Genomic DNA, 20,846 nt, shown 5'->3' with positions numbered 1-20,846 from the left:
CACTGTGTTATAGTATTGTTGAGGGGTTCAGTACAGACTCCCTGGCCAGCCTGGTCCCCTTCCACTGTGTTATAGTATTGTTGAGGGGTTCAGTACAGACTCCCTGGCCCCCTTCCCTTCCACTGTGTTATAGTATTGTTGAGGGGTTCAGTACAGACTCCTGGCCCCCTTCCCTTCCACTGTGTTATAGTATTGTTGAGGGGTTTAGTACAGACTCCCTGGCCCCCTTCCCTTCCACTGTGTTATAGTATTGTTGAGGGGTTCAGTACAGACTCCTGGCCCCCTTCCCTTCCACTGTGTTATAGTATTGTTGAGGGGTTCAGTACAGACTCCCTGGCCAGCCTGGTCCCCTTCCACTGTGTTATAGTATTGTTGAGGGGTTCAGTACAGACTCCCTGGCCAGCCTTCCCTTCCACTGTGTTATAGTATTGTTGAGGGGTTCAGTACAGACTCCCTGGCCCCCCTTCCCTTTAACTGTGTTATAGTATTGTTGAGGGGTTTAGTACAGACTCCCTGGTCCCCCTTCCCTTCCACTGTGTTATAGTACTGTTGAGGGGTTCAGTACAGACTCCCTGGCCAGCCTGGTCCCCTTCCACTGTGTTATAGTATTGTTGAGGGGTTCAGTACAGACTCCCTGGCCAGCCTGGTCCCCTTCCACTGTGTATAGTATTGTTGAGGGGTTCAGTACAGACTCCCTGGCCCCCCCCTCCACTGTGTTATAGTATTGTTGAGGGGTTCAGTACAGACTCCCTGGCCTGCCTGGTCCCCCTTCCCTTCCACTGTGTTATTGTATTGTTGAGGGGTTCAGTACAGACTCCCTGGCCAGCCTGACCCCCCTTCACTGTGTTATAGTATTGTTGAGGGGTTCAGTACAGACTCCCTGGCCCCCCCCCCTCCACTGTGTTATAGTATTGTTGAGGGGTTCAGTACAGACTCCCTGGCCAGCCTGGTCCCCTTCCACTGTGTTATAGTACTGTTGAGGGGTTCAGTACAGACTCCCTGGCCAGCCTGGCCCCCCTTCCCTTCCACTGTGTTATAGTATTGTTGAGGGGTTCAGTACAGACTCCCTGGCCCCCCTTCCCTTCCACTGTGTTATAGTATTGTTGAGGGGTTCAGTACAGACTCCCTGGCCCCCCTTCCCTTCCACTGTGTTATAGTATTGTTGAGGGGTTCAGTACAGACTCCCTGGCCAGCCTTCCCTTCCACTGTGTTATAGTATTGTTGAGGGGTTCAGTACAGACTCCTGGCCAGCCTTCCTTCCACTGTGTTATAGTATTGTTGAGGGGTTCAGTACAGACTCCCTGGCCCCCTTCCCTTCCACTGTGTTATAGTATTGTTGAGGGGTTCAGTACAGACTCCTGGCCAGCCTGGTCCCCTTCCACTGTGTTATAGTATTGTTGAGGGGTTCAGTACAGACTCCTGGCCCCCCCTTCCACTGTGTTATAGTATTGTTGAGGGGTTCAGTACAGACTCCCTGGCCAGCCTGGTCCCCCCCTTCCACTGTGTTATAGTATTGTTGAGGGGTTCAGTACAGACTCCCTGGCCCCCTTCCCTCCACTGTGTTATAGTATTGTTGAGGGGTTCAGTACAGACTCCCTGGCCAGCCTGGTCCCCTTCCACTGTGTTATAGTACTGTTGAGGGGTTCAGTACAGACTCCCTGGCCAGCCTGGCCCCCCTTCCCTTCCACTGTGTTATAGTATTGTTGAGGGGTTCAGTACAGACTCCTGGCCAGCCTGGCCCCTTCCACTGTGTTATAGTATTGTTGAGGGGTTCAGTACAGACTCCCTGGCCCCCCTTCCCTTCCACTGTGTTATAGTATTGTTGAGGGGTTCAGTACAGACTCCCTGGCCAGCCTTCCCTTCCACTGTGTTATAGTATTGTTGAGGGGTTCAGTACAGACTCCCTGGCCAGCCTTCCCTTCCACTGTGTTATAGTATTGTTGAGGGGTTCAGTACAGACTCCCTGGCCAGCCTTCCCTTCCACTGTGTTATAGTATTGTTGAGGGGTTCAGTACAGACTCCCTGGCCAGCCTGGTCCCCTTCCACTGTGTTATAGTATTGTTGAGGGGTTCAGTACAGACTCCCTGGCCCCTTCCCCTTCCACTGTGTTATAGTATTGTTGAGGGGTTCAGTACAGACTCCTGGCCCCCTTCCCTTCCACTGTGTTATAGTATTGTTGAGGGGTTCAGTACAGACTCCTGGCCAGCCTGGCCACCCCTTCCACTGTGTTATAGTATTGTTGAGGGGTTCAGTACAGACTCCTGGCCAGCCTGGTCCCCTTCCACTGTGTTATAGTATTGTTGAGGGGTTCAGTACAGACTCCCTGGCCCCCCTTCCCTTCCACTGTGTTATAGTATTGTTGAGGGGTTCAGTACAGACTCCCTGGCCCCCCTTCCCTTCCACTGTGTTATAGTATTGTTGAGGGGTTCAGTACAGACTCCTGGCCAGCCTGGTCCCCTTCCACTGTGTTATAGTATTGTTGAGGGGTTCAGTACAGACTCCTGGCCAGCCTGGTCCCCTTCCACTGTGTTATAGTATTGTTGAGGGGTTCAGTACAGACTCCCTGGCCCCCTTCCCTTCCACTGTGTTATAGTATTGTTGAGGGGTTCAGTACAGACTCCCTGGCCCCCCTTCCCTTCCACTGTGTTATAGTATTGTTGAGGGGTTCAGTACAGACTCCCTGGCCAGCCTGGTCCCCTTCCACTGTGTTATAGTATTGTTGAGGGGTTCAGTACAGACTCCTGGCCCCCTTCCCTTCCACTGTGTTATAGTACTGTTGAGGGGTTCAGTACAGACTCCCTGGCCCCCTTCCCTTCCACTGTGTTATAGTATTGTTGAGGGGTTCAGTACAGACTCCCTGGCCCCCTTCCCTTCCACTGTGTTATAGTATTGTTGAGGGGTTCAGTACAGACTCCCTGGCCCCCTTCCCTTCCACTGTGTTATAGTATTGTTGAGGGGTTCAGTACAGACTCCCTGGCCCCCTTCCCTTCCACTGTGTTATAGTATTGTTGAGGGGTTCAGTACAGACTCCCTGGCCAGCCTGGCCCCCTTCCCTTCCACTGTGTTATAGTATTGTTGAGGGGTTCAGTACAGACTCCCTGGCCAGCCTGGTCCCCTTCCACTGTGTTATAGTATTGTTGAGGGTTCAGTACAGACTCCCTGGCCCCCTTCCTTCCACTGTGTTATAGTATTGTTGAGGGGTTCAGTACAGACTCCTGGCCCCCTTCCCTTCCACTGTGTTATAGTATTGTTGAGGGGTTCAGTACAGACTCCCTGGCCATCCTGGTCCCCTTCCACTGTGTTATAGTATTGTTGAGGGGTTCAGTACAGACTCCCTGGCCCCCTTCCCTTCCACTGTGTTATAGTATTGTTGAGGGGTTCAGTACAGACTCCTGGCCCCTTCCACTGTGTTATAGTATTGTTGAGGGGTTCAGTACAGACTCCCTTCCCTTCCACTGTGTTATAGTATTGTTGAGGGGTTCAGTACAGACTCCCTGGCCAGCCTGGTCCCCTTCCACTGTGTTATAGTATTGTTGAGGGGTTCAGTACAGACTCCCTGGCCAGCCTGGTCCCCTTCCACTGTGTTATAGTATTGTTGAGGGGTTCAGTACAGACTCCCTGGCCCCCTTCCACTGTGTTATAGTATTGTTGAGGGGTTCAGTACAGACCTTCTGGCCCCCTTCCACTGTGTTATAGTATTGTTGAGGGGTTCAGTACAGACTCCCTGGCCAGCCTTCCCTTCCACTGTGTTATAGTATTGTTGAGGGGTTCAGTACAGACTCCTGGCCCCCTTCCCTTCCACTGTGTTATAGTATTGTTGAGGGGTTCAGTACAGACTCCTGGCCAGCCTGGCCCCCTTCCTTCCACTGTGTTATAGTATTGTTGAGGGGTTCAGTACAGACTCCTGGCCAGCCTGGTCCCCTTCCACTGTGTTATAGTATTGTTGAGGGGTTCAGTACAGACTCTGGCCCCCTCCACTGTGTTATAGTATTGTTGAGGGGTTCAGTACAGACTCCCTGGCCCCCTTCCCTTCCACTGTGTTATAGTATTGTTGAGGGGTTCAGTACAGACTCCCTGGCCCCCTTCCCTTCCACTGTGTTATAGTATTGTTGAGGGGTTCAGTACAGACTCCCTGGCCCCCCTTCCCTTCCACTGTGTTATAGTATTGTTGAGGGGTTCAGTACAGACTCCTGGCCCCCTTCCCTTCCACTGTGTTATAGTATTGTTGAGGGGTTCAGTAGACTCCCTGGCCCCCTTCCCTTTAACTGTGTTATAGTATTGTTGAGGGGTTCAGTACAGACTCCCTGGCCAGCCTTCCCTTCCACTGTGTTATAGTATTGTTGAGGGGTTCAGTACAGACTCCCTGGCCAGCCTTCCCCTTCCACTGTGTTATAGTATTGTTGAGGGGTTCAGTACAGACTCCCTGGCCCCCCTTCCCTTCCACTGTGTTATAGTATTGTTGAGGGGTTCAGTACAGACTCCCTGGCCAGCCTGGTCCCCTTCCACTGTGTTATAGTATTGTTGAGGGGTTCAGTACAGACTCCCTGGCCAGCCTGGTCCCCTTCCACTGTGTTATAGTATTGTTGAGGGTTCAGTACAGACTCCCTGGCCCCCTTCCCTTCCACTGTGTTATAGTATTGTTGAGGGTTCAGTACAGACTCCCTGGCCCCCCTTCCACTGTGTTATAGTATTGTTGAGGGGTTCAGTACAGACTCCCTGGCCCCCCTCCCCTTCCACTGTGTTATAGTATTGTTGAGGGGTTCAGTACAGACTCCCTGGCCAGCCTTCCCTTCCACTGTGTTATAGTATTGTTGAGGGGTTCAGTACAGACTCCCTGGCCAGCCTTCCCTTCCACTGTGTTATAGTATTGTTGAGGGGTTCAGTACAGACTCCCTGGCCAGCCTTCCCTTTAACTGTGTTATAGTATTGTTGAGGGGTTCAGTACAGACTCCCTGGCCCCCCTTCCCTTCCACTGTGTTATAGTATTGTTGAGGGTTCAGTACAGACTCCTGGCCCCCTTCCCTTCCACTGTGTTATAGTATTGTTGAGGGGTTCAGTACAGACTCCCTGGCCAGCCTGGTCCCCTTCCACTGTGTTATAGTATTGTTGAGGGGTTCAGTACAGACTCCCTGGCCAGCCTGGTCCCCTTCCACTGTGTTATAGTATTGTTGAGGGGTTCAGTACAGACTCCCTGGCCCCCCTTCCCTTCCACTGTGTTATAGTATTGTTGAGGGGTTCAGTACAGACTCCCTGGCCCCCCCTTCCACTGTGTTATAGTATTGTTGAGGGGTTCAGTACAGACTCCCTGGCCCCCCTTCCCTTTAACTGTGTTATAGTATTGTTGAGGGGTTCAGTACAGACTCCCTGGCCAGCCTTCCCTTTAACTGTGTTATAGTATTGTTGAGGGGTTCAGTACAGACTCCCTGGCCAGCCTTCCCTTCCACTGTGTTATAGTATTGTTGAGGGTTCAGTACAGACTCCTGGCCCCCTTCCCTTCCACTGTGTTATAGTATTGTTGAGGGGTTCAGTACAGACTCCTGGCCAGCCTGGTCCCCTTCCACTGTGTTATAGTATTGTTGAGGGGTTCAGTACAGACTCCCTGGCCCCCCCTCCACTGTGTTATAGTATTGTTGAGGGTTCAGTACAGACTCCCTGGCCCCCCCTTCCACTGTGTTATAGTATTGTTGAGGGGTTCAGTACAGACTCCTGTGTTTCCACTGTGTTATAGTATTGTTGAGGGGTTCAGTACAGACTCCCTGGCCCCCTTCCCTTCCACTGTGTTATAGTATTGTTGAGGGTTCAGTACAGACTCCTGGCCAGCCTGGTCCCCTTCCACTGTGTTATAGTACTGTTGAGGGGTTCAGTACAGACTCCTGGCCCCCTTCCCTTCCACTGTGTTATAGTATTGTTGAGGGGTTCAGTACAGACTCCTGGCCAGCCTGGTCCCCTTCCACTGTGTTATAGTATTGTTGAGGGGTTCAGTACAGACTCCCTGGCCCCCTTCCCTTCCACTGTGTTATAGTATTGTTGAGGGGTTCAGTACAGACTCCCTGGCCAGCCTGGTCCCCTTCCACTGTGTTATAGTATTGTTGAGGGTTCAGTACAGACTCCTGGCCCCCTTCCCTTCCACTGTGTTATAGTATTGTTGAGGGGTTCAGTACAGACTCCCTGGCCCCCTTCCCTTCCACTGTGTTATAGTATTGTTGAGGGGTTCAGTACAGACTCCCTGGCCCCCTTCCCTTCCACTGTGTTATAGTATTGTTGAGGGGTTCAGTACAGACTCCCTGGCCCCCTTCCCTTCCACTGTGTTATAGTATTGTTGAGGGTTCAGTACAGACTCCTGGCCAGCCTTCCCTTCCACTGTGTTATAGTATTGTTGAGGGGTTCAGTACAGACTCCTGGCCAGCCTTCCCTTCCACTGTGTTATAGTATTGTTGAGGGGTTCAGTACAGACTCCCTGGCCCCCTTCCCTTCCACTGTGTTATAGTATTGTTGAGGGTTCAGTACAGACTCCCTGGCCCCCTTCCCTTCCACTGTGTTATAGTATTGTTGAGGGGTTCAGTACAGACTCCTGGCCAGCCTGGCCCCCTTCCACTGTGTTATAGTATTGTTGAGGGTTCAGTACAGACTCCTGGCCAGCCTGGCCCCCTTCCCTTCCACTGTGTTATAGTATTGTTGAGGGGTTCAGTACAGACTCCCTGGCCCCCTTCCCTTCCACTGTGTTATAGTATTGTTGAGGGGTTCAGTACAGACTCCTGGCCCCCTGGTCCCCTTCCACTGTGTTATAGTATTGTTGAGGGGTTCAGTACAGACTCCCTGGCCAGACCCCTGGCCCCCTTCCACTGTGTTATAGTATTGTTGAGGGTTCAGTACAGACTCCCTGGCCAGCCTGGTCCCCTTCCACTGTGTTATAGTATTGTTGAGGGGTTCAGTACAGACTCCCTGGCCCCCTTCCCTTCCACTGTGTTATAGTATTGTTGAGGGGTTCAGTACAGACTCCTGGCCAGCCTGGTCCCCTTCCACTGTGTTATAGTATTGTTGAGGGGTTCAGTACAGACTCCTGGCCCCTTCCCTTCCACTGTGTTATAGTATTGTTGAGGGGTTCAGTACAGACTCCTGGCCCCCTTCCCTTCCACTGTGTTATAGTATTGTTGAGGGGTTCAGTACAGACTCCCTGGCCCCCTTCCCTTTAACTGTGTTATAGTATTGTTGAGGGGTTCAGTACAGACTCCTGGCCAGCCTTCCCTTCCACTGTGTTATAGTATTGTTGAGGGGTTCAGTACAGACTCCCTGGCCCCCTTCCCCTTCCACTGTGTTATAGTATTGTTGAGGGGTTCAGTACAGACTCCTGGCCAGCCTTCCCCTTCCACTGTGTTATAGTATTGTTGAGGGGTTCAGTACAGACTCCCTGGCCCCCCTCCACTGTGTTATAGTATTGTTGAGGGGTTCAGTACAGACTCCTGGCCCCCTTCCACTGTGTTATAGTATTGTTGAGGGGTTCAGTACAGACTCCTGGCCAGCCTGACCCCCTTCCACTGTGTTATAGTATTGTTGAGGGTTCAGTACAGACTCCCTGGCCCCCTTCCCTTCCACTGTGTTATAGTATTGTTGAGGGGTTCAGTACAGACTCCTGGCCAGCCTGGTCCCCTTCCACTGTGTTATAGTATTGTTGAGGGGTTCAGTACAGACTCCCTGGCCCCCTTCCCTTCCACTGTGTTATAGTATTGTTGAGGGGTTCAGTACAGACTCCTGGCCCCCTGGTCCCCTTCCACTGTGTTATAGTATTGTTGAGGGGTTCAGTACAGACTCCCTGGCCCCCTTCCCTTCCACTGTGTTATAGTATTGTTGAGGGGTTCAGTACAGACTCCCTGGCCAGCCTGGTCCCCTTCCACTGTGTTATAGTATTGTTGAGGGGTTCAGTACAGACTCCTGGCCCCCTTCCCTTCCACTGTGTTATAGTATTGTTGAGGGGTTCAGTACAGACTCCCTGGCCCCCTTCCCTTCCACTGTGTTATAGTATTGTTGAGGGGTTCAGTACAGACTCCCTGGCCCCCTTCCCTTCCACTGTGTTATAGTATTGTTGAGGGGTTCAGTACAGACTCCTGGCCCCCTTCCCTTCCACTGTGTTATAGTATTGTTGAGGGGTTCAGTACAGACTCCCTGGCCAGCCTGGTCCCCTTCCACTGTGTTATAGTATTGTTGAGGGGTTCAGTACAGACTCCCTGGCCCCCCTTCCCTTCCACTGTGTTATAGTATTGTTGAGGGGTTCAGTACAGACTCCCTGGCCCCCTTCCCTTCCACTGTGTTATAGTATTGTTGAGGGGTTCAGTACAGACTCCCTGGCCAGCCTGGTCCCCTTCCACTGTGTTATAGTATTGTTGAGGGGTTCAGTACAGACTCCCTGGCCAGCCTGGCCCCCTTCCCTTCCACTGTGTTATAGTATTGTTGAGGGGTTCAGTACAGACTCCCTGGCCCCCCTTCCCTTCCACTGTGTTATAGTATTGTTGAGGGGTTCAGTACAGACTCCCTGGCCAGCCTGGTCCCCTTCCACTGTGTTATAGTATTGTTGAGGGGTTCAGTACAGACTCCCTGGCCAGCCTTCCCTTCCACTGTGTTATAGTATTGTTGAGGGGTTCAGTACAGACTCCCTGGCCAGCCTTCCCTTCCACTGTGTTATAGTATTGTTGAGGGGTTCAGTACAGACTCCCTGGCCCCCTTCCCTTCCACTGTGTTATAGTATTGTTGAGGGGTTCAGTACAGACTCCCTGGCCCCCTTCCCTTCCACTGTGTTATAGTATTGTTGAGGGGTTCAGTACAGACTCCCTGGCCAGCCTGGTCCCCTTCCACTGTGTTATAGTATTGTTGAGGGGTTCAGTACAGACTCCCTGGCCCCCTTCCCTTCCACTGTGTTATAGTATTGTTGAGGGGTTCAGTACAGACTCCCTGGCCAGCCTGGCCCCCTTCCACTGTGTTATAGTATTGTTGAGGGGTTCAGTACAGACTCCCTGGCCCCCCTTCCCTTCCACTGTGTTATAGTATTGTTGAGGGGTTCAGTACAGACTCCCTGGCCAGCCTGGCCCCCTTCCACTGTGTTATAGTATTGTTGAGGGGTTCAGTACAGACTCCCTGGCCAGCCTTCCCTTCCACTGTGTTATAGTATTGTTGAGGGGTTCAGTAGACTCCCTGGCCCCCTTCCTTCCACTGTGTTATAGTATTGTTGAGGGGTTCAGTACAGACTCCCTGGCCCCCTTCCCTTCCACTGTGTTATAGTATTGTTGAGGGTTCAGTACAGACTCCCTGGCCCCCTTCCCTTCCACTGTGTTATAGTATTGTTGAGGGGTTCAGTACAGACTCCCTGGCCCCCTTCCCTTCCACTGTGTTATAGTATTGTTGAGGGGTTCAGTACAGACTCCCTGGCCCCCTTCCCTTCCACTGTGTTATAGTATTGTTGAGGGGTTCAGTACAGACTCCCTGGCCCCCTTCCCTTCCACTGTGTTATAGTATTGTTGAGGGGTTCAGTACAGACTCCCTGGCCAGCCTGGTCCCCTTCCACTGTGTTATAGTATTGTTGAGGGGTTCAGTACAGACTCCCTGGCCCCCCCCCTTCCACTGTGTTATAGTATTGTTGAGGGGTTCAGTACAGACTCCTGGCCCCTGGTCCCCTTCCACTGTGTTATAGTACTGTTGAGGGGTTCAGTACAGACTCCCTGGCCCCCCTCCACTGTGTTATAGTATTGTTGAGCGGTTCAGTACAGACTCCCTGGCCCCCTTCCCTTCCACTGTGTTATAGTATTGTTGAGGGGTTCAGTACAGACTCCTGGCCCCCCCTTCCCTTCCACTGTGTTATAGTATTGTTGAGGGTTCAGTACAGACTCCCTGGCCCCCTTCCCTTCCACTGTGTTATAGTATTGTTGAGGGTTCAGTACAGACTCCTGGCCAGCCTTCCACTGTGTTATAGTATTGTTGAGGGGTTCAGTACAGACTCCCTGGCCCCCTTCCCTTCCACTGTGTTATAGTATTGTTGAGGGGTTCAGTACAGACTCCCTGGCCCCCCTTCCCTTCCACTGTGTTATAGTATTGTTGAGGGGTTCAGTACAGACTCCCTGGCCAGCCTTCCACTGTGTTATAGTATTGTTGAGGGGTTCAGTACAGACTCCCTGGCCAGCCTTCCCTTCCACTGTGTTATAGTATTGTTGAGGGGTTCAGTACAGACTCCTGGCCAGCCTGGTCCCCTTCCACTGTGTTATAGTATTGTTGAGGGGTTCAGTACAGACTCCTGGCCCCCCTTCCACTGTGTTATAGTATTGTTGAGGGTTCAGTACAGACTCCCTGGCCAGCCTGGTCCCCTTCCACTGTGTTATAGTATTGTTGAGGGGTTCAGTACAGACTCCCTGGCCCCCTTCCCTTCCACTGTGTTATAGTATTGTTGAGGGGTTCAGTACAGACTCCTGGCCCCCTTCCCTTCCACTGTGTTATAGTATTGTTGAGGGGTTCAGTACAGACTCCCTGGCCCCCTTCCCTTCCACTGTGTTATAGTATTGTTGAGGGGTTCAGTACAGACTCCTGGCCCCCTTCCCTTCCACTGTGTTATAGTATTGTTGAGGGTTCAGTACAGACTCCTGGCCCCCTGGTCCCCTTCCACTGTGTTATAGTATTGTTGAGGGGTTCAGTACAGACTCCCTGGCCCCCTTCCCTTCCACTGTGTTATAGTATTGTTGAGGGGTTCAGTACAGACTCCCTGGCCCCCTTCCCTTCCACTGTGTTATAGTATTGTTGAGGGGTTCAGTACAGACTCCTGGCCAGCCTGGTCCCCTTCCACTGTGTTATAGTATTGTTGAGGGTTCAGTACAGACTCCCTGGCCAGCCTGGTCCCCTTCCACTGTGTTATAGTATTGTTGAGGGGTTCAGTACAGACTCCCTGGCCCCCTTCCCTTCCACTGTGTTATAGTATTGTTGAGGGGTTCAGTACAGACTCCCTGGCCAGCCTGGTCCCCTTCCACTGTGTTATAGTATTGTTGAGGGTTCAGTACAGACTCCCTGGCCCCCTTCCCTTCCACTGTGTTATAGTATTGTTGAGGGGTTCAGTACAGACTCCCTGGCCAGCCTGGTCCCCTTCCACTGTGTTATAGTATTGTTGAGGGGTTCAGTACAGACTCCTGGCCCCCTTCCCTTCCACTGTGTTATAGTATTGTTGAGGGGTTCAGTACAGACTCCTGGCCAGCCTGGTCCCCTTCCACTGTGTTATAGTATTGTTGAGGGTTCAGTACAGACTCCCTGGCCCCCTGGTCCCCTTCCACTGTGTTATAGTATTGTTGAGGGGTTCAGTACAGACTCCCTGGCCCCCTTCCTTCCACTGTGTTATAGTATTGTTGAGGGTTCAGTACAGACTCCTGGCCAGCCTTCCTTCCACTGTGTTATAGTATTGTTGAGGGGTTCAGTACAGACTCCTGGCCCCCTTCCCCTTCCACTGTGTTATAGTATTGTTGAGGGGTTCAGTACAGACTCCTGTGTTATAGTATTGTTGAGGGGTTCAGTACAGACTCCCTGGCCCCCCACTGTGTTATAGTATTGTTGAGGGTTCAGTACAGACTCCCTGGCCCCTTCCCCTTCCACTGTGTTATAGTATTGTTGAGGGGTTCAGTACAGACTCCCTGGCCAGCCTGGTCCCCTTCCACTGTGTTATAGTATTGTTGAGGGGTTCAGTACAGACTCCCTGGCCCCTGGTCCCCTTCCCTTCCACTGTGTTATAGTATTGTTGAGGGGTTCAGTACAGACTCCCTGGCCAGCCTGGCCCCTTCCACTGTGTTATAGTATTGTTGAGGGGTTCAGTACAGACTCCCTGGCCCCCTTCCCTTCCACTGTGTTATAGTATTGTTGAGGGGTTCAGTACAGACTCCTGGCCCCCTTCCCCCTTCCACTGTGTTATAGTATTGTTGAGGGGTTCAGTACAGACTCCTGGCCCCCCCCCTTCCACTGTGTTATAGTATTGTTGAGGGGTTCAGTACAGACTCCTGGCCCAGTACAGACTCCTGGCCAGCCTTCCCCTTCCACTGTGTTATAGTATTGTTGAGGGGTTCAGTACAGACTCCTGGCCAGCCTGGTCCCCTTCCACTGTGTTATAGTATTGTTGAGGGTTCAGTACAGACTCCTGGCCCCCTTCCCTTCCACTGTGTTATAGTATTGTTGAGGGTTCAGTACAGACTCCTGGCCCCCTTCCCCTTCCACTGTGTTATAGTATTGTTGAGGGGTTCAGTACAGACTCCTGGCCCCCTTCCCTTCCACTGTGTTATAGTATTGTTGAGGGTTCAGTACAGACTCCCTGGCCCCCTTCCCTTCCACTGTGTTATAGTATTGTTGAGGGTTCAGTACAGACTCCCTGGCCCCCTGGTCCCCTTCCACTGTGTTATAGTATTGTTGAGGGGTTCAGTACAGACTCCTGGCCAGCCTGGTCCCCTTCCACTGTGTTATAGTATTGTTGAGGGGTTCAGTACAGACTCCTGGCCAGCCTGGTCCCCTTCCACTGTGTTATAGTATTGTTGAGGGGTTCAGTACAGACTCCCTGGCCCCCTTCCCTTCCACTGTGTTATAGTATTGTTGAGGGGTTCAGTACAGACTCCCTGGCCCCCCCCCTTCCACTGTGTTATAGTATTGTTGAGGGGTTCAGTACAGACTCCCTGGCCCCCCTTCCCTTCCACTGTGTTATAGTATTGTTGAGGGGTTCAGTACAGACTCCCTGGCCCCCCTTCCCTTCCACTGTGTTATAGTATTGTTGAGGGGTTCAGTACAGACTCCCTGGCCCCCTTCCCTTCCACTGTGTTATAGTATTGTTGAGGGGTTCAGTACAGACTCCCTGGCCAGCCTGGTCCCCTTCCACTGTGTTATAGTATTGTTGAGGGGTTCAGTACAGACTCCCTGGCCCCCTTCCCTTCCACTGTGTTATAGTATTGTTGAGGGGTTCAGTACAGACTCCCTGGCCCCCTTCCCTTCCACTGTGTTATAGTATTGTTGAGGGGTTCAGTACAGACTCCTGGCCCCCTTCCCTTCCACTGTGTTATAGTATTGTTGAGGGGTTCAGTACAGACTCCCTGGCCCCCCTTCCCTTCCACTGTGTTATAGTATTGTTGAGGGGTTCAGTACAGACTCCCTGGCCCCCTTCCCTTCCACTGTGTTATAGTATTGTTGAGGGGTTCAGTACAGACTCCCTGGCCCCCTTCCCTTCCACTGTGTTATAGTATTGTTGAGGGGTTCAGTACAGACTCCTGGCCCCCTTCCCTTCCACTGTGTTATAGTATTGTTGAGGGGTTCAGTACAGACTCCCTGGCCAGCCTGGTCCCCTTCCACTGTGTTATAGTATTGTTGAGGGGTTCAGTACAGACTCCTGGCCAGCCTGGTCCCTTCCACTGTGTTATAGTATTGTTGAGGGGTTCAGTACAGACTCCCTGGCCAGCCTGGTCCCCTTCCACTGTGTTATAGTATTGTTGAGGGGTTCAGTACAGACTCCTGGCCAGCCTGGTCCCCTTCCACTGTGTTATAGTACTGTTGAGGGGTTCAGTACAGACTCCCTGGCCCCCCTCCACTGTGTTATAGTATTGTTGAGGGGTTCAGTACAGACTCCTGGCCCCCTTCCCTTCCACTGTGTTATAGTATTGTTGAGGGGTTCAGTACAGACTCCTGGCCCCCTTCCCTTCCACTGTGTTATAGTATTGTTGAGGGGTTCAGTACAGACTCCTGGCCAGCCTGGTCCCCTTCCACTGTGTTATAGTATTGTTGAGGGGTTCAGTACAGACTCCCTGGCCCCCTTCCCTTCCACTGTGTTATAGTATTGTTGAGGGGTTCAGTACAGACTCCTGGCCCCCTTCCCTTCCACTGTGTTATAGTATTGTTGAGGGGTTCAGTACAGACTCCTGGCCCCCTTCCCTTCCACTGTGTTATAGTATTGTTGAGGGGTTCAGTACAGACTCCCTGGCCCCCCTTCCCTTCCACTGTGTTATAGTATTGTTGAGGGGTTCAGTACAGACTCCCTGGCCAGCCTGGTCCCCTTCCACTGTGTTATAGTATTGTTGAGGGGTTCAGTACAGACTCCCTGGCCAGCCTGGTCCCCTTCCACTGTGTTATAGTATTGTTGAGGGGTTCAGTACAGACTCCTGGCCCCCTTCCCTTCCACTGTGTTATAGTATTGTTGAGGGGTTCCCTGGCCAGCCTTCCCTTCCACTGTGTTATAGTATTGTTGAGGGGTTCAGTACAGACTCCTGGCCCCCTTCCCTTCCACTGTGTTATAGTATTGTTGAGGGGTTCAGTACAGACTCCCTGGCCCCCTTCCCTTCCACTGTGTTATAGTATTGTTGAGGGGTTCAGTACAGACTCCCTGGCCCCCCTTCCCTTCCACTGTGTTATAGTATTGTTGAGGGGTTCAGTACAGACTCCCTGGCCAGCCTTCCTTCCACTGTGTTATAGTATTGTTGAGGGGTTCAGTACAGACTCCCTGGCCCCCTTCCCTTCCACTGTGTTATAGTATTGTTGAGGGGTTCAGTACAGACTCCTGGCCAGCCTGGTCCCCTTCCACTGTGTTATAGTATTGTTGAGGGGTTCAGTACAGACTCCTGGCCCCCCCTTCCACTGTGTTATAGTATTGTTGAGGGGTTCAGTACAGACTCCTGGCCCCTCCCCTTCCACTGTGTTATAGTATTGTTGAGGGGTTCAGTACAGACTCCCTGGCCCCTGGTCCCCCTTCCACTGTGTTATAGTATTGTTGAGGGGTTCAGACAGACTCCCTGGCCCCCTTCCCTTCCACTGTGTTATAGTATTGTTGAGGGGTTCAGTACAGACTCCTGGCCCCCTTCCCTTCCACTGTGTTATAGTACTGTTGAGGGTTCAGTACAGACTCCCTGGCCAGCCTGGTCCCTTCCACTGTGTTATAGTATTGTTGAGGGGTTCAGTACAGACTCCTGGCCCCCTTCCCTTCCACTGTGTTATAGTATTGTTGATGGGTTCAGTACAGACTCCCTGGCCCCCCTTCCCTTCCACTGTGTTATAGTATTGTTGAGGGGTTCAGTACAGACTCCCTGGCCCCCCTTCCCTTCCACTGTGTTATAGTATTGTTGAGGGGTTCAGTACAGACTCCCTGGCCAGCCTTCCACTGTGTTATAGTATTGTTGAGGGGTTCAGTACAGACTCCCTGGCCCCCCTTCCACTGTGTTATAGTATTGTTGAGGGGTTCAGTACAGACTCCCTGGCCAGCCTGGTCCCCTTCCACTGTGTTATAGTATTGTTGAGGGGTTCAGTACAGACTCCTGGCCAGCCTGGTCCCCTTCCACTGTGTTTTAGTATTGTTGAGGGGTTCAGTACAGACTCCCTGGCCCCCCTTCCCTTCCACTGTGTTATAGTATTGTTGAGGGGTTCAGTACAGACTCCCTGGCCAGCCTTCCCTTCCACTGTGTTATAGTATTGTTGAGGGGTTCAGTACAGACTCCCTGGCCAGCCTGGTCCCCTTCCACTGTGTTTTAGTATTGTTGAGGGGTTCAGTACAGACTCCCTGGCCAGCCTGGTCCCCTTCCACTGTGTTATAGTATTGTTGAGGGTTCAGTACAGACTCCTGGCCAGCCTGGTCCCCTTCCACTGTGTTATAGTATTGTTGAGGGGTTCAGTACAGACTCCCTGGCCAGCCTGGTCCCCTTCCACTGTGTTATAGTATTGTTGAGGGGTTCAGTACAGACTCCTGGCCCCCTTCCCTTCCACTGTGTTATAGTATTGTTGAGGGGTTCAGTACAGACTCCCTGACCCCCCTTCCCTTCCACTGTGTTATAGTATTGTTGAGGGGTTCAGTACAGACTCCCTGGCCAGCCTTCCCTTCCACTGTGTTATAGTATTGTTGAGGGGTTCAGTACAGACTCCCTGGCCCCCCTTCCCTTCCACTGTGTTATAGTATTGTTGAGGGGTTCAGTACAGACTCCCTGGCCCCCCTTCCCTTCCACTGTGTTATAGTACTGTTGAGGGGTTCAGTACAGACTCCCTGGCCCCCCTTCCCTTTAACTGTGTTATAGTACTGTTGAGGGGTTCAGTACAGACTCCCTGGCCCCCCTTCCCTTCCACTGTGTTATAGTATTGTTGAGGGGTTCAGTACAGACTCCTGGCCCCCTTCCCTTCCACTGTGTTATAGTATTGTTGAGGGGTTCAGTACAGACTCCTGGCCCCCTTCCCTTCCACTGTGTTATAGTATTGTTGAGGGGTTCAGTACAGACTCCTGGCCCCCTTCCTTCCACTGTGTTATAGTACTGTTGAGGGGTTCAGTACAGACTCCCTGGCCCCCTTCCCTTCCACTGTGTTATAGTGTTGTTGAGGGGTTCAGTACAGACTCCCTGGCCCCCCCTTCCCTTCCACTGTGTTATAGTATTGTTGAGGGTTCAGTACAGACTCCTGGCCCCCCTTCCCTTCCACTGTGTTTTAGTATTGTTGAGGGGTTCAGTACAGACTCCCTGGCCAGCCTGGACCCCCTTCACTGTGTTATAGTATTGTTGAGGGGTTCAGTACAGACTCCTGGCCCCCTTCCCTTCCACTGTGTTATGTATTGTTGAAAATTCAGTCTAATCTTCCATTTCTTCCATATGGATAAGGACTAATTCCCCCAAATCTGTTTTATTAGTTTGCCTGTACTGGCCCAAACAGTGGAGAAATTTAGACTCAAACATATTTGATATTTTAGCCTGTCTTATAGACAAGGATGTATTTGAAAATAAACTCCATGCCAAAACATAATTCCCCAAATGATATTAAATAAAAACATATTAGTAGCCTGGCTGGCACAGTGTGAGTAATTTAAATAAAAACATATTTGATATTAGTAGCCTGGCTGGCACAGTGTGAGAAATTTAAATTTTAAAAAATGATATTAGTAGCCTGGCTGGCACAGTGTGAGTAATTTAAATTTTAAAAAATGATATTAGTAGCCTGGCTGGCACAGTGTGAGAAAATTAAATAAAAAAATCTTTGATATTAGTAGCCTGACTGGCTAAACTTGAACCTGTATAAACCCACTGGACACTGGTTGAATCAACGTCTATTCCACGTCATTTCAATGACACTACATCGAATTCCAACGCGGAATAGACGTTGGAATTGAGGTCTGTGCCCAGTGGGGAAGGTTGTCTATTGTTTTAATCTGTGTCATCAATTATCTTTGGAGGCTTAATATAATTATGTGGTATTAGTGTGATGTATTATACATGAGCAATTTTCACCTCCCACATATTCCACGTCTTGTAATTCAATCAGGGTTTTATTATTCATGTCTGGTGTTTCCGACCTGCGTTGGTGAATACGAGATGGAAAATGAACCTGTTTAATCACCCTGCCCGAAAGAGAACAGGACAGGCTTAGCATGTTCAAACAAGCCCCATAGTATGTGAATATAGTTTGTTACATGTTTTTCACTATTGATTCAAAACCCCTATTCCCTATTGGGCCCTGGTCTAAAGTAGTGCACTATATAGGGAATAGTGTTCTATAGGGTCCTGGTCTAAAGTACTGCACTATATAGGGAATAGGGTTCTATAGGGCCCTGGTCTAAAGTAGTGTTCTATAGGGCCCTGGTCTAAAGTAGTGTTCCATAGGGCCCTGGTCTAAAGTAGTGTACTATATAGGGAATAGTGTTCTATAGGGTCCTGGTCTAAAGTACTGCACTATATAGGGAATAGGGTTCTATAGGGCCCTGGTCTAAAGTAGTGTTCTATAGGGCCCTGGTCTAAAGTAGTGTTCTATAAGGCCCTGGTCTAAAGCAGTGTACTATATAGGGAATAGTGTTCTATAGGGCCCTGGTCTAAAGTAGTGTACTATATAGGGAATAGGGTTCTATAGGGCCCTGGTCTAAAGTAGTGTTCCATAGGGCCCTGGTCTAAAGTAGTGTACTATATAGGGAATAGTGTTCTATAAGGCCCTGGTCTAAAGTAGTGTACTATATAGGGAATAGTGTTCTATAGGGCCCTGGTCTAAAGTAGTGTACTATATAGGGAATAGGGTTCTATAGGGCCCTGGTATAAAGTAGTGTACTATATAGGGAATAGTGTTCTATAGGGCCCTGGTCTAAAGTAGTGTACTATATAGGGAATAGGGTTCTATAGGGCTCTGGTCTAAAGTAGTGTACTATATAGGGAATAGGGTTCTATAGGGCTCTGGTCTAAAGTAGTTCACTATATAGGGAATAGGGTTCTATAGGGCTCTGGTCTAAAGTAGTGTACTATATAGGGAATAGGGTTCTATAGGGCTCTGGTCTAAAGTAGTGTACTATATAGGGAATAGGGTTCTATAGGGCTCTGGTCTAAAGTAGTGCACTATGTATAGGGAATAGGGTTCTATAGGGCTCTGGTCTAAAGTAGTGTACTATATAGGGAATAGGGTTCTATAGGGCTCTGGTCTAAAGTAGTGTACTATATAGGGAATAGGGTTCTATAGGGCTCTGGTCTAAAGTACTGCACTATATAGGGAATAGGGTTCTATAGGGTTCTGGTCTAAAGTAGTGCACTATATAGGGAATAGGGTTCTGGTCTAAAGTAGTGTACTATATAGGGAATAGGGTTCTATAGGGCTCTGGTCTAAAGTAGTGCACTATATAGGGAATAGGGTTCTGGTCTAAAGTACTGCACCCTATAGGGAATAGGGTTCTATAGGGTGCACTATCTAAAGTAGTGCACTATATAGGGAATAGGGTTCTAGTCTAAAGTAGTGTACTATATATAGGGAATAGGGTTCTATAGGGCTCTGGTCTAAAGTAGTTCACTATATAGGGAATAGTGTTCTATAGGGCTCTGGTTTTTTATTTTATTTAACCTTTATTTAACTTTTATTTAACTAGTCAGTTAAGAACACATTCTTATTTTCAATGACGGCCTGGGAACAGTGGGTTAACTGCCTGTTCAGGGGCAGAATGACAGATTTTGTACCTTGTCAGCTCGGGGATTTGAACTTGCAACCTTCCAGTTACTAGTCCAATGCTCTAACCACTAGGCTACCCTGCCACCCCAATGGTCTAAAGTAGTGTACTATATAAGGAATAGGGTTCTATAGGGCTCTGGTCTAAAGTAGAGTACTATATGGGGAATAGGGTTCTATAGGGCTCTGGTCTAAAGTAGTGCACTATATAGGGAATAGGGTTCCATAAGGTTCTGGTCTAAAGTAGTGCACTATGTAGGGAATAGGGTCCTATATGGTACGCATCCATATAATGTAGTCAGAGGTGAGGGTCTGTGAAATCACTCACCATCTGTCTGTTTTATACTCCAACAGGTGTGCTGCAGTAACTGACTGAGTCTAATAAGAACATGGAATCAGTTCAGTAGAAAAGTAATGTCTATTCAGATGTGATTCCTTAAAGATAGACACTAGATTAAGATGTTTAGATGAAACCCACCAGCCAGTCGGCCGGCAAACAGACAGCCAGCCAGACAGCCAGACAGACAGACAAACAGACAGCCAGCCAGACAGCCAGACAGACAAACAGACAGCCAGCCAGACAGCCAGACAGACAAACAGACAGACAGCCAGCCAGACAGCCAGCCAGACAGACAAACAGACAGCCAGCCAGACAGCCAGCCAGACAGACAAACAGACAGCCAGCCAGCCAGACAGCCAGCCAGACAGACAAACAGACAGCCAGCCAGACAGACAAACAGACAGCCAGCCAGCCAGCCAGCCGGGAAGCCAGCCAGTCAGCCGACAAACAGACAGACAGACAGCCAGCCGGCAAACAGACAGCCAGCCAGTAAACAGCCAGCCAGCCAGCCAGCCAGCCAGCCAGCCAGCCAGACAGACAGACAGACAGACAGACAGACAGACAGACAGACAGACAGACAGACAGACAGACAGACAGACAGACAGACAGCCGGCAAACAGACAGACAGACAGACAGACAGACAGACAGACAGACAGACAGACAGACAGACAGACAGACAGACAGACAGACAGACAGACAGACGGCAAACAGACAGACAGACAGACAGACAGACAGACAGACAGACAGACAGACAGACAGACAGACAGACAGACAGACAGACAGACAGACAGACAGACAGACAGACAGACGGCAAACAGCCAGCCAGCCAGCCAGCCAGCCAGCCAGCCAGCCAGACAGACAGACAGACAGACAGACAGACAGACAGACAGACAGACAGACAGACAGACAGACAGACAGACAGACAGACAGACAGACAGACAGAGTCACAAGTCACTGCCTTCATCTTCCCACGATCTCTCTGCCCTTTCAAGTGTCAAACTGTATGTTAATCTCTACGGGACGGGTGTCCCTAAACCGGGATGGGTGTCCTTAAACTGGGACGCTTGTTGCTAACGTGCGCTAATGTAACTAGAATGACGTTCTATCCCACAGCCAACTGTCCGGGACATAGACATGTCTTACATGGGCAGAAGACACCACTGTGTGTTTTGAGCCAGACATCTGAATAACAACACCACTCTGTGTGGGAGGAACATTGCCTTCATTTACTGGTTACCCGTGCATACCCCACAATACATGCCACAAAGGGTCTCTTCACAATCCCTAAGTCCAGAACAGACTATGGGAGGCTCACAGCACTACATAGAGACATGACTACATGGAACTCTATTCCACAGTACTACATAGAGCCATGACTACATGGAACTCTATTCCACAGCACTACATAGAGCCATAACCACATGGAACTCTATTCCACAGTACTACATAGAGCCATGACTACATGGAACTCTATTCCACAGTACTACATAGAGCCATGACTACATGGAACTCTATTCCACAGTACTACATAGAGCCATGACTACATGGAACTCTGTTCCACAGTACTACATAGAGACATGACTAC

The sequence above is a fragment of the Oncorhynchus gorbuscha genome, linkage group LG23 (genome assembly GCF_021184085.1).
Source record: "Oncorhynchus gorbuscha isolate QuinsamMale2020 ecotype Even-year linkage group LG23, OgorEven_v1.0, whole genome shotgun sequence".
NCBI lineage: Eukaryota > Metazoa > Chordata > Actinopteri > Salmoniformes > Salmonidae > Oncorhynchus > Oncorhynchus gorbuscha.
Note: the sequence above shows the minus strand (reverse complement) of the source record.